This window comes from Tubulanus polymorphus, chromosome 6 (assembly GCF_964204645.1).
Source record: "Tubulanus polymorphus chromosome 6, tnTubPoly1.2, whole genome shotgun sequence".
NCBI lineage: Eukaryota > Metazoa > Nemertea > Palaeonemertea > Tubulaniformes > Tubulanidae > Tubulanus > Tubulanus polymorphus.
Window position 1 is genome coordinate 10,661,328 of NC_134030.1, and position 12,924 is coordinate 10,674,251.

The window sequence follows — 12,924 nt, forward strand, 5'->3', positions numbered from 1 at the left end:
TCGACTTGACGCGATATATCGCGATATATCGACATAAATATGGCGACTTGCCGAGTTTGAACGCGACATCTCGAGGCCCTTTATCGCTCCCGTAGACTTGATTCAGTTTTTCCTAGAATAATGAAATCAAATGACATCGGTTGATGATTTCCCTCAACGGCAGGTGATTACGGAAGCGATAAAGGGCCTCGAGTTGTCGCGTTCAAACTCGACAAGTCGCCTTATTTATGTCGATATATCGCGATATATCGCGTCAAGTCGACATGAATATGTCGACATATCGTGACGTTTTCACGACAAATTTCGCTTTTTTGCTCATTTTCCACGGGACAAGCCGTCATTTGAAGACATGTCTAAATGTAAGATGAGGACGCCAGTAATATGACGACTGAGTTTCAAGTCGTCATGAATATGTCGACTTGTCGCGAGGAAAATGGTCGAGAAAACGAAATATGTCGTCAAAACGTCACGTTATATCGACATATTCATGTCGACTTGACGCGATATATCGCGGTATGTCGACATAAATATGGCGACTTGTCGAGTTGGAACGCGACATCTCGAGGCCCTTTATCGCTTCCGTAGGTGATGGAGATCGGTAGCGTACCAACAACGCAGTTGCAAAAAAGAAGTTGTATTTACAAATAGTATCGATAATTCTGGGTATTGCCTACATTTTGTAAAAGCCTTATTTCACAACCACATCTTTTTCGAACGAAATATCATAGTGTTCTGTTAGTAATTCGGAATAAACCAGTTTTTTTTAAATTTTAGGCAATTTCGGAGAACTCGGAAGAAACTAGTGATTTTGGAGGTAAAATCAGATTAATATCTCGGAAGAAACTAGTTTTCTCTTCCAATGTAAAATGATTTTCTAGGTTCACCTCGAGTTTTTAACTTGGAATGAACTAGTCTCTACAGTTAAAAGCTATTTTTGAAGATTTATTCTGCGCCTACGCGGCAGGGATTCGAACCTGATGGCATCGCAAGACTCGGCCACGAAACCCATGTGCATAACTAAATATCATCTCACTACGCGTGTTATCTCACTTAGTTTGCGCAGAATTTTCACACACTTTGACTTTACACACCTTTCGACAATCCAAACCGTTTTGCGTTTAAGATAAGTAACGGAAATGATATATAACTGCGCGAGTAAACAAGTTGTCTAGAAATACGCTGAGATGCGAGTCTCCTGGAATCAGTACTACAGACCGGGGACTTGTTATCTGCATTTCGGGCTTAGTACCCAGTCCGATTATTGTAAAATTTCTGACGCTTATTCGCTGAGATGTTATATCTTATTGTTTTATAAGAAATATGGTCCAAATCAAGGTTTCAGGGCATACACACCTCTAGCTTTTTCTGAAACCTTGCCGATTTATTACAGTTATTATGAATGTAACCATTATGTACTTTATGTAACCTTTAAAGCGCATTATTATTTTATGATTAACTGTACGGAAGCGATAAAGGGCCTCGAGATGTCGCGTTCCAACTCGACAAGTCGTCATATTTATGTCCATATATCGCGATATATCGCGTCAAGTCGACATGAATATGTCGACATATCGTGACGTTTTGACGACATATTTCGGTTTTGCGACCATTTTCCTCGCGACAAGTCGACATATTCATGACGACTTGAAACCCAGTCGTCATATTAGTGGCGTCCTCATCTTACATTTAGACGTGTCTTCAAATGACGGTTTGTCCCGTGGAAAATGGGCAAAAAAGCAAAATTTGTCGTGAAAACGTCACGATATGGCGACATATTCATGTCGACTTGATGCGATATATCGCGATATGTCGACATAAATATGACGACTTGTCGAGTTGGAACGCGACAACTCGAGGCCCCTTATCGCTTCCGTATAACTGTTATCTATTCAGGAATAAAGATGATAATAATAACGATCTATAAAAACCTCTCCTGAGTCATTAAAATCTGAATCACTTACGGCAGAACCATGGCACTACTACACCGGGTAGAATTCTTAAACTTTTTGACTCTGTAAAAACCGTTACAATAATGTTAATATACATTTTTTCAATTTAGAGTTTATTACTCAACAGACGACATTTTTGCACAGAGCAGATATTACGAGAAAAAAAAGAAAACAATTCAAGAAAATGACAGGCTTAAGTGAACATAATTAAATTCGACAGTGAAAAAACATCATGATTATGTTACTTCAATTTTATTCAATAAAAGGCCATGCCTTTTCTTATGTAGTTAACTAGAGACAAACGCGTCTTACCAGAGGAATTCAATAGTCTTTGAAATTTTACTACGCTAACTTTAAAGGGTTCTGTGTTAGTCGATGTGCGCTTCGTCATCAATATTGGCGTTTTTTTAAAATAGCAATAATAATTATAAATTTGGCGTTTATTTCACGCCATCAATATATTGTAGCTAAACTGGTTGCCGGTCAATTCAATTCAATTATCGATCAAATTGATCTTTTAATATGATATAGTCTATATGATATTATTTATTGACAATATTAAGCAATTTACGTGTTAACTCACGAGGCATCAATAGAAATTCAAGCTAGTTTTCTTGTCGATGCAACATTTAATAATGCACATGTATGTAACGGCTATCAATTGCCAATGATTCAAATGCCAACCCGAAGTTACGCACTTACAAATCGTTCCCAATTCACTTTATTTGAACTCAAAAATCATTTACTCTCGCCAAGACTGATACCCGTCGTGACTTTTCCAAAAAACGAATTTAGTGCCCACTCACCTCGTATCGAAACAGGTACGCCCTGAAGGCAGAACGTGCCAAATCTGCAATTGCAGGAAGATGAAATCCGAAATCTGTGAGGTCTAAAATAGATAAGAGATCCATAGTGCGCCAAAACGGGTTGTCGTTTTTGGCGCCCACATCCAGAAGTTCGCTGGTTAGCTTTCTCGTGCAAGGCGATTTACACTAAAAATTTAATCAATTCGTGTAAAGAATTTTAACCGAATCAACGGCTTACACCAAACAATTCAGTTTGTTCACCTTTTCGTTAAAACCAGGCCCCGGACTCTGTAAATTACGTGATTAAATTCTCGATTTAAAAAAGCCAATAAATGCATGCCAAATAAGGCGTCAAAGTAAATCGTAAATGTGACAATTGAATGTTTCTTTCGTGTGTTTCTACGAATGTTTCTACGTGTGTTGACAATAACGACAACATCTGCAGAAAGCAACACAGCAACGCCGTGCAAACTAAATAAACTAATTGCAATATTAAAAAATGTACTTTGTAATCAGCTGGCAACGGGCTAACTCGAAGGAATAATAACTCCTAGATTCGTTACAACATTTGTAGAATAATCAAATTTGATCACATGGAACTGACTAAACAGGACATATATATTAATTGTCGGGGAGATTATTCTTCCCTGGGAAACAAATAACCACAAAACGTATAAAATCTGGCTCATATGATCCATTTTCAAAAAACTGCGATGATGAATATTGTTGCATTTGTTCTAACAATCGGCGGGTGAGATTTTTCAAAATTCATGTTTAATTTTCATTACATCGATTTCTGACTCTGCAATGGGAATCGCGCACATAACCCATCATTAAGGGTAAACAATGATTGTCTTGATGTAAATACAAAACTGCGCATTCACTTTGTGGTTTTTCACAATCTACGTAGCTAAGCTAAGCTATAAATTCACCGTATTGAATCTCAAAGTATGGCATCTAGATGTAAAAAACAAGAACATTTTCATATGTTATTCACATGATCACTTAATTTTCTGCATATTCTTCCTGGCATATTATTACCGGAACTTGTTCTACCCGCACGCCGTATCCTCGATATGAAATATTTTTAAGCCATCACTAGCACATTTCAGTCTTTCATCAAGAATTACCTTCGGAATCTTGAACGCAGTGAAATACAAGAACCAGTAGACCATAGATAAGAAGGTTTCTTGGGTTTAAACATTTCGTCAGAGAGGTATTTCCATCCGTAACAGAGTTGTTCTGATATGGAATATGTTAAACGAAACAGAGAGAACTTAAATTTATTTTTAGTTCGGTTCACTGTCAGTAACGTATATATAATTCACACGAAAATGATTATTAACACTCGCTGATCTTCATCCCTATGGACGATGCGACGCCAACCAATGTCCATTTCGCTGTGATTCGGATTTTCTGCCCGTTATCGCTGCTTTGCAGCTATATTTAGTTGGTCAGACACCCCAGTAGTGTCCCAGAATTTTGCGGTATAAGTGTCCTTATTATTCCGGCACTTTTAAGTTGCAACGCATCAGGCGCCTATGTCTCCGGTGCCGGTTTATAGAAAATATGTCGTGTCGCGTTGCGCATTTTGCGGTAGGTATATTAACCGAATCCCGCACTCTCTTGTGCTTGTAGTTCGAAATAACGAAACTGTGGTCAACACGATAATGTGGATAGCTTAGATTAATTACGATTGATGTAAAATGTAAAATAACATGTTATTAATTGGAAGTTAGCATAGCGTACGTACCTATGATTTGTTGAGCTAGAGAGCCTTTTGTGTGTCGCCGTATTTGGCGGCTGTCGACTATAAGGGCCTGGTAAGTGGCGTATTGTCCTTGGAATGCGATCTCTTAAAAGACTTAATTGGTGGGGTTTATCATGTATTTGGTCACGTGATGTGTTTGGTGAATGGGGTTGATAGATCGATAATACTTGATTTGTGTGTGTGTGTTGAGACACGTCGACACGTTGACAAATGGAATGTTAATGGCTCGCGATGTGAATGTGTCGACATGTCAACTTTCTTTGGGATACACACAAACCGAATAACGCAGTAAGCATACGCGAAGGAACTATACTGTGCAATACCCTACTTGAGCCCAGAGTTCTTTTGTATAAGTTGTGACGTTGTTTTCTTTACAAGATCGAGGATTTTTTTCACGGTGGCAAGTTCATTAGGTGACGAACGAACAATAAGACAATATCCTGAGAATTATTTGAGAATTGAGTATAAAATCTTATTGTATATTTATAAAGCCTTGCATGACAGTGCACGGAGTATATAAAATCATGCAATGATTTCTGTCTATACTCCAGCACGTAATCTACGGTAATGTAAACAACTTTTACTTGATGTTTCGCATAAAATTAAGCGCTATGGTTTAATACGTACTTTTACTTGCTCTGCATCAGTTTTATGGGATGCTCTACCCAATGCTATAAAATCTGCTGAATCACTACAGCATTTTAAAACTCTTCTTAAAACTGAAATTTTCACCAGATATTTTAACTAAATTTTCTATGTGGATGTTTTAAATGTTTTGTAGGATTTAAGTTACCGCGTATGTTTTTATATATCGTTGTGCAAAGCGCTTTAGAGCCTCTTTTGGAAAAGGGCGCTATAAAATTTTGTATAATAATGATAATATTCATATCCTAAATTGCATTTTGATGGAATGCGTTCAGTCACTAAAACATGAAAACCACCCCAGCGTGGGATTGATACATTTTTGTTGTCACATTTCAATAGATCTACATCATGAAGCTTCATCAGGCAAACTCTAGCCATTATCCAAATATGATCATATATAGATTCATATGCGATGGATGTTTTGAACAATTCTAACTTGGGTCTTCGAATCGTAGGTATTCTGGTATTTGTTCATCGTCAAAAAATGGTTTCTTTCTTAATTTTTTTGTTTTCTTTGTCGTTAGGTTGTTTATAGCATTTTCCAGAATTAAAGTAGCTTCATACAGAAGCTCCACTTGATAGGGTAGCAGCTTCAGCATGTTTGAATTTCTGATGCACTTATTCGGAAACTTCTGTGAAATTTTTGCAGATGTCTCCTTTTATGAATCTTTCTTTTTTCTCTTCTTTTTCTGAGCTCAGAATTATCTGGGGTTTGTTTTTTTAAGGTAGTCATTAAGAAACTGCATTTTGTCGCCATAAACAGACATCAATCGGTTTTCCAAGTTCTGGACCAAGTTCCTCAGTTGTGAGTTAAGATTTGACTCATTGATAAATTAACTAATTTTAACTCAGAGTTACATGTGGAACTGGACCCAGTTCCACAGTTCTGAGTTAAAATTTAACTCCGAGTTAACTAATTGAAGATGAACTAATTTTAACTCAGAGTTAACTCTAACTCACAACTGTGGAACTGGGTCCTGGATCTTGGGCAGTATTGTTATTAGTATCGCCTGCAGCAGCATAACAGTTAAGTCACCAAGCAAGCATTATTCATATCTTTCGAACAATTTATTCATTTCAAGAATATAACCGTTTGTAATGATCCATCGATTTCACCCTTTAATCTGTCGAATGCAATGTCTCTTGGATTTGCCGATATCTCTACAATAAAACTATATTTCTGACTCCAGTATCTATCTGCATCGACAGTCTGTGTGATACTGGGCTTTTGGCAATTAATTAAATCGTGACATTCAATAAGTGAAATTAGTGCGTAGTCCTTTGTTTTGCAATGCTGATTCTGTTTCGCTGGTACACATTTTCTTTACCCTCTTGCAGCTCTGACTGATTAAACATATAACTCTTTTCTATTATGATAAATTTTCAAAACGGATTTTGCGTGGATTTGCCCTACGTCATCAATAAGGGTTAGCCTGGATCGACTGGTTGCCGGTAAATTCAATTGTCCTTACGTTCAAATTCATAATAACTTAATTTATCTAATACCATACGCATTGTCCATCGTAGTTGATAATATTAGACATTATGTTTGTGTTATTTTTCCATCAAGCCACCAATAAACTTTGAAGTTGGGTTTTCCTTAATTTATTGTTAGTTTTTAAGGTCCTTTTACTGGTTAGATTGCTTACGTAGGCCTATCTTTGTTAAATCTATAGTGTTGATACAGACAATTTGGAAAATCACTAAGTTTTTACTTTTTAGTCAATATTCTTGAGTGTGTATGAATCGCTGAATCGCTGTTGTTAACCTGAGACTGTATATCGATCACGACGAGAGCCGAAACGAACGAATAATACGTACGTGCCGTTGAGAGATCGTTGTTTGAAAGTTTTTGTTTTCGTGGGCATTACAGGGGTCATAGATCACCCTGTTTAGATCTGGTAACAAAAAAAGAAACCACGAAGATATCTTGACTGAGTTTCACAAGTCCACCTGTAATATTGTGCGTGGCGCGTTTTAAAGTCGCCACAGTAGTTTCCAGTAGGTCACATGACTTTTGCATAAGAAAATGCGCCACAATGAAGTTAGTCTGATATTTCGTTGTAAGTGATGGTGAAGTTTCCAGTTCTTAGGCGCCATTTTGTGGCGGTCCCTCGAGGTCCCTATTGTTGCGATAATTTGCGCTCATTTTTAAAACATAAGTTTAGATTGAATATCATATAGTTCTGCAGTCCCTTGCTCGACGAAATCAATTTATACACCATTTTAAAGGAAATTAAATGCAGATATTTGCTGGCGATTCTTGGAATTTCTGAACGCAACAATTGAGAACAGTGAAGATGTGAAACCAAGGACCGCATATCTTAACCGTGCGTAAAAGAAATCGCAATATTTATTAGTTTTAAAATATCTAAGTATCTCTTAAAGCTATATTTCCAATTTTCACAGAGGTTAAAAAGGGTTATTTGCAGTTTAAGCCTGCGTTGAATTTTTTTGAATATCTTTCCTGACGACTGATCTGTACCCGCTTGAGTTTGAGATTACGCGCAAAAGGGGTCTCCCACTGCGCACCGCCATTTCACTGAACATTGAGATTTGTGAAAAGAAATCGCAAAAATAAGATTTTATACTGGTTTGTAATTATCAATATTGCTTCTGATGGTTATTATATTACCTTTATTTTCGTATGGTTGAAAATGGACTTTGAGTGCTTTGATGAATTCGAGTTTTGTAGCGTTGGGAAATTAAAGGATTTCTTGTAAGAGTGGGGACTTTCTGTGTTGGTTGCAAATGTGGCCTAGTTGAGAACCTAATTTGCGTTTCAATCGAATGTACCACTCATGGTTGGACACTAGAAAAAAAATCTAAGTTTTTATATATTTTTGAATATGCGGCGCAGCTGAAAGTTGCCAAACTGGACGTTGACCCCCTAAAACAGAATATCAAATTGGGGACAGATATGAACCCCTTTAAATATCATATTGGAATTTTATATCAGTAAGGTTTTCTGGTCGATGTTTTCCAGCAAGAAGGTTGAGATTCATTAAATAAATTCATCGTATGATCCCAGAATGAGGGATTACCAGAGAGAGATATGTGTTAAATATGTCCTAAGCGTTTAAATTGACTGGCACATTTCACCATCGACTCTAAAACGTTTGATTTCACCGAACACAAAATCGGCGCTAGGCTGGACGGGCTGTATACGACAATTCCTCACTTGGGCCGTTCACACTTCAATAGCGGGACAACCCGGATCCCGAAACCAGATTAACGAATTGCCCCCGCCAAAATACGGTACAAACAAGATATGGATTATCATCTCAAAATATCCCCATGGAAAATGTGAAGAAATCAAATTGCATTTAAAAATTTCTTGTCGCAAATCTCAATGTTCAGTGAAATTGCAATGCGCAGTGGGAGACCCCTTTTGCGCGTAATCTCAAACTCAAGCGGGTACAGTTCAGTCGTCAGGTAAGATATTCAAAAGATTTTAACGCAGGCTTAAACTGCAAATAACCCTCTTTAAACTCAGTGAAAATAGGAAATATAGCTTGAAGAGATACTTAGATATTTCAAAATTAATAAATATTGCGATTTCTTTTACGCGCGGTTAAGATGTGGTCCTTGGTTTCATATCGTTACTGTTCTCAATTGTTGCGTTCAAAAAATCCAAGAATTACCAACAAATATCTGCATTTCATTTCCTTTAAAATGGTGTATAAATTAAGTTAATCGAGCAAGGGACTGCAGAACTATATGATATTCAATCTAAACTTATGTTTTAAAAATGAGCGCAAATTATCGCAACAATGGGGACCTCGCGCGACCGCCACAAAATGGCGCCTAGAAACTGGAAACTTCTTTATTGGTTCGCGTTTCTAGTTGGCGCCTATGACGAGTCGCGTTCGTCGATAGATCAACCAACAAAATAGCGGCTTTTTCAACCGTAGAAAATTCGGGGTTGCGGTTCAGTCATGAGGCGATTCGATTTGTACCACGGGATCGTACGCGGCTGTCGAACGCGAGTTTACGGAATTGCTTAAATAAAAATGCCTTTTGAAATGTCCCCAGAATATTATGTACTAAGTTGTGATAAATTTCCGGGGAACCTATGAGCAATTATCTAACTTAGATAATTATCTTAGTTCGATAATGGCTCGTAGGGGGTACCGTCGTGGGGTTCGAAGGGAACCATAGGCCCGCATAATATCTACCTACTATGTATTGGATATTATGCGTACATTTTGCTTACATCGCCTGTATCCTTAAACGAAATTGGATAAATGTAATACTGAAAGACTATCTTGATACACAAGTTTTTAACAACAGTAGGAATGGGTCTCTCTACCCCACTCCCACTCCTCTCTCAAAATTAGAGATATTGCCATATCTGTTGTATAGATTATTACTGCTCTATACTGTGGGGTCGATGTACGTATATTCAATCCATGCACGTCTGTTTGAAATAAACACTAAAATATAAACTGTTTTTCAGAATTTTATTTCATTTCAATCTTCAATAGAATTGTACAAGCAAAGAAATTCATCGTTTTTATTTGGAGGCATCGCAACCGGCTGTAAAAGATGATCGTAATTTGTACATGTTAACTACCAGTTACATTAAATGAAAAGTCGTTCATCCCGGTCAGAGAAATTATTCCAAATACATAAACTATATACGTACTTTTAGTTTTTCTTCTCCTTCTTATCTTTCTTCGGCTTCTTACTTTTTTCTTTCTTCGGCTTCTTGTCTTTGCTGCTGCCGCTGCTGCTTGATGGAGCTGAACATCTACTACATCCGCCGCATTGGCGACGGTGCAGGGCGAGCGCCAAATCGTCGCGGCCGTAGGCAACATCAGAATTGGCATCACTTCGAGAATCAGCGATCGTGACCACGACAGCTGGAAAAGAGAACAAGAAAAACCAATGAAAATGAATTGATCTTGTGAAAAAATAGTAGAGTAGACTCCAAAAAAATGTATTACAATGTCTTACAAATTTCCTCGCTCGAATTCGTAATACCGATAACGACTCGACTGCCCGATCATTCACGTACCTCGGAGGGAATTTATTATTGGTCCCCGAGACCCGAGGCAAGCGGAGAAAAATAAAAACAGGTCTTATAATAAAGCTGATAATATCCCATAAGATAAGAAAAACACACAAATACTTGATTTATTTTTTGTTTGTTGATTAGATCGATAACACGAATATTCAACATTAAACTAACTAAACCGCCTGTCCAATCTACCTTCTATATACTGCACCTACTACTACATTTGCCTTTTATACCTTAAAGATGAGCTAACAAAATATGAAAAAAACTTGGAATTTGAATTCAGGCTAGTAGATTACCAATAAATGAGATTACTGATAATCTTATGATTACAAAGTTCGGCTGCACCAGGTAACTACATTGTATATGTTCAAGTTGTACATACCCATTAAGACACAGAGCAGCGTTCCGATTACGAATCTATTCATCGTCTTTCAAGTCGTTTGTCAGCAACGGTGAGGAGCAAAACTTTGAATGAATTTTGTGAAATATCTGAGTTTAATATATACGAATTTTCGCCGATTTCCAAAGAAACACATTTCCACTTAAACTTCATTTCTAAACAAAAGTAAACTAGAAACGCGCCGTTTGACATGAAAATGAGAACAGAATTCTGTTAGAAAATACAATGTTAACTACTTAATCAATTGTTATCATAATTCACACAACGGTTCATCGGGTTCTTAAATATCAGTGCGCCTCGACCGATTTTTGTTGCAAACACCTTTTCAACCTATAATATACTTTATTTTGAAAGCAGAAATAAATAAACCGTTCAAGATCAAACGCGAACAAAGTCTTTTAAGGAATGTATATCGTATTTACTCCATTCGTCGACGAGGCGACAGACGTTTAGTTGGTTCACTGGTCGATCTCCACCACCTGCCGCCGAGGGACGTTCTCAACCGATTTCATTCTGATTTGATTGTTAGTAGGGAAAACTGAATCAGGTGGCCGAGTGTTAACTGTTGTCGCAGTGACCAACCCGACGATTCGTACTGTAGAATGTTCATTGAAAACCCTGTCCATTTATTCTCGTGAATTTCATGATGAATTCGCGTAACAGACACTCAACGATATTCTGAACGAAACCTGTGAATATATGGGGAAACTCTGATTTACTATATGGGCTAACTCAAACTACTATATTTTTTCGAATAGTCGCATTGCTGGGCTCTAAAAACGAATTCGATTCTGTGGTTTTAACATTGACGTCTTAATTGACGTTCTAGGTCGAGGGGACGGGGTTTGTGAAGCTTGGACTTTCTGGACAAGGGGAAGGGATTGTTTGGATGTGGACGTGTATGCCGAACAAATCATTTAGTGCATTTTTGATTACTTCTCCTTCGAATCAGGGGAGTGATAGTTCACAAGTTTTCAAGATAATGTATGGAATAACAAACCGAAGTCCAGAATGAATAATAAATGATTAAGTGAATGAACATATTTTATGCCAGGACTACGAAAGCTTATGTACGTAAGCAATAGGGGCTTCTAGTTGTTGTATTCCAACTCAACAGGTCGCCATCATCATGTCAACATATTGCGATATATCGCAGATTTACAGCTATGTATAACGAATTGAATGTTTGTTTTGATATATTTTTTCCCTGGATCAGCAGCCTCCGAATATCGTCTTTTTTCATTTGGGATTCATTAACTACATATATGATGATCAAGGAGACAAGGAGAAAATCTATCCCCGGTGCTCTTCTCCATATTTGCCGATGATCTTGAGCCTTTTTAAGTGAACGACGTTGCCAACCGCTGTCATTCCCACTTAATCAAGATATTCACGTATGGTTTAATCTCATGATATTACTTTATGTTGACGATACATTTTTACTTGCCGATAGTGTCTCTAATTTACAGATTATGTTAAACCAAGTAGTTGAGTAATGTGACAGATGGAAATTAATTATCAACGTCGATAAAACGAAGGCAATCGTCTTTGAGAGGGGAAAGTCCACTAGGCTACCCACTTTTCATATCCGAGGTAAACCTAATTATTGGTCAAAATTTAAATATCTCGGCATTCTTTTTAACTATACTGAAAACTTTGCTAAATGTAAAAAGGCATTATTTTTGTATCAATACAGAGGCACTATTTGCATATCAATGCCTCGTTCCAGATTTTTGACGCATGAGTTGATTCAATGCTTCCTTTTGGTAGCGAAATGGGGTTTTATAAATCAAGAAGGCGTTGAAATGCATTGAATGTTTTGTATTGTTTCCAACGAAGCTGAAACGCGCCACACCAAGTGCAATGGTATGGTGAGCTAGGGCGATTCCCTATTGAAAATTAAAGAAGAGTAAAAATGGTTAAATTTTGGTGTCATCTCATCATACAGGGGTCGTCTCATTCTTGTAAATTGTACAGAATTTTGCTAAATTATCAGATAAATGGCAATAGTAGTAACTGGATATCATCGGTAAGATCGACGATAGACAATTGTGACTTCGGTTGCATTTTGGTGCGAGCAGTCCTTTCCAAACATTCAAAATTTACTGAAACAACGACTAGAGGATGGCTTTAAAAAGATTGGCATCAATCTCTTGAATTTTGCTCGAAGTAAGACACTTATCTTATCATTGCATTGAATTAGAATGGGGAACAGAGCAATATTTAGTTAACCTACCAACGGATTTACGTTCGGCCTTTATCCGATTTAGATGCTCTTATCACCCACTTCCTATTGAAACTGTTAGATACCATAACATACCAAGGGATGA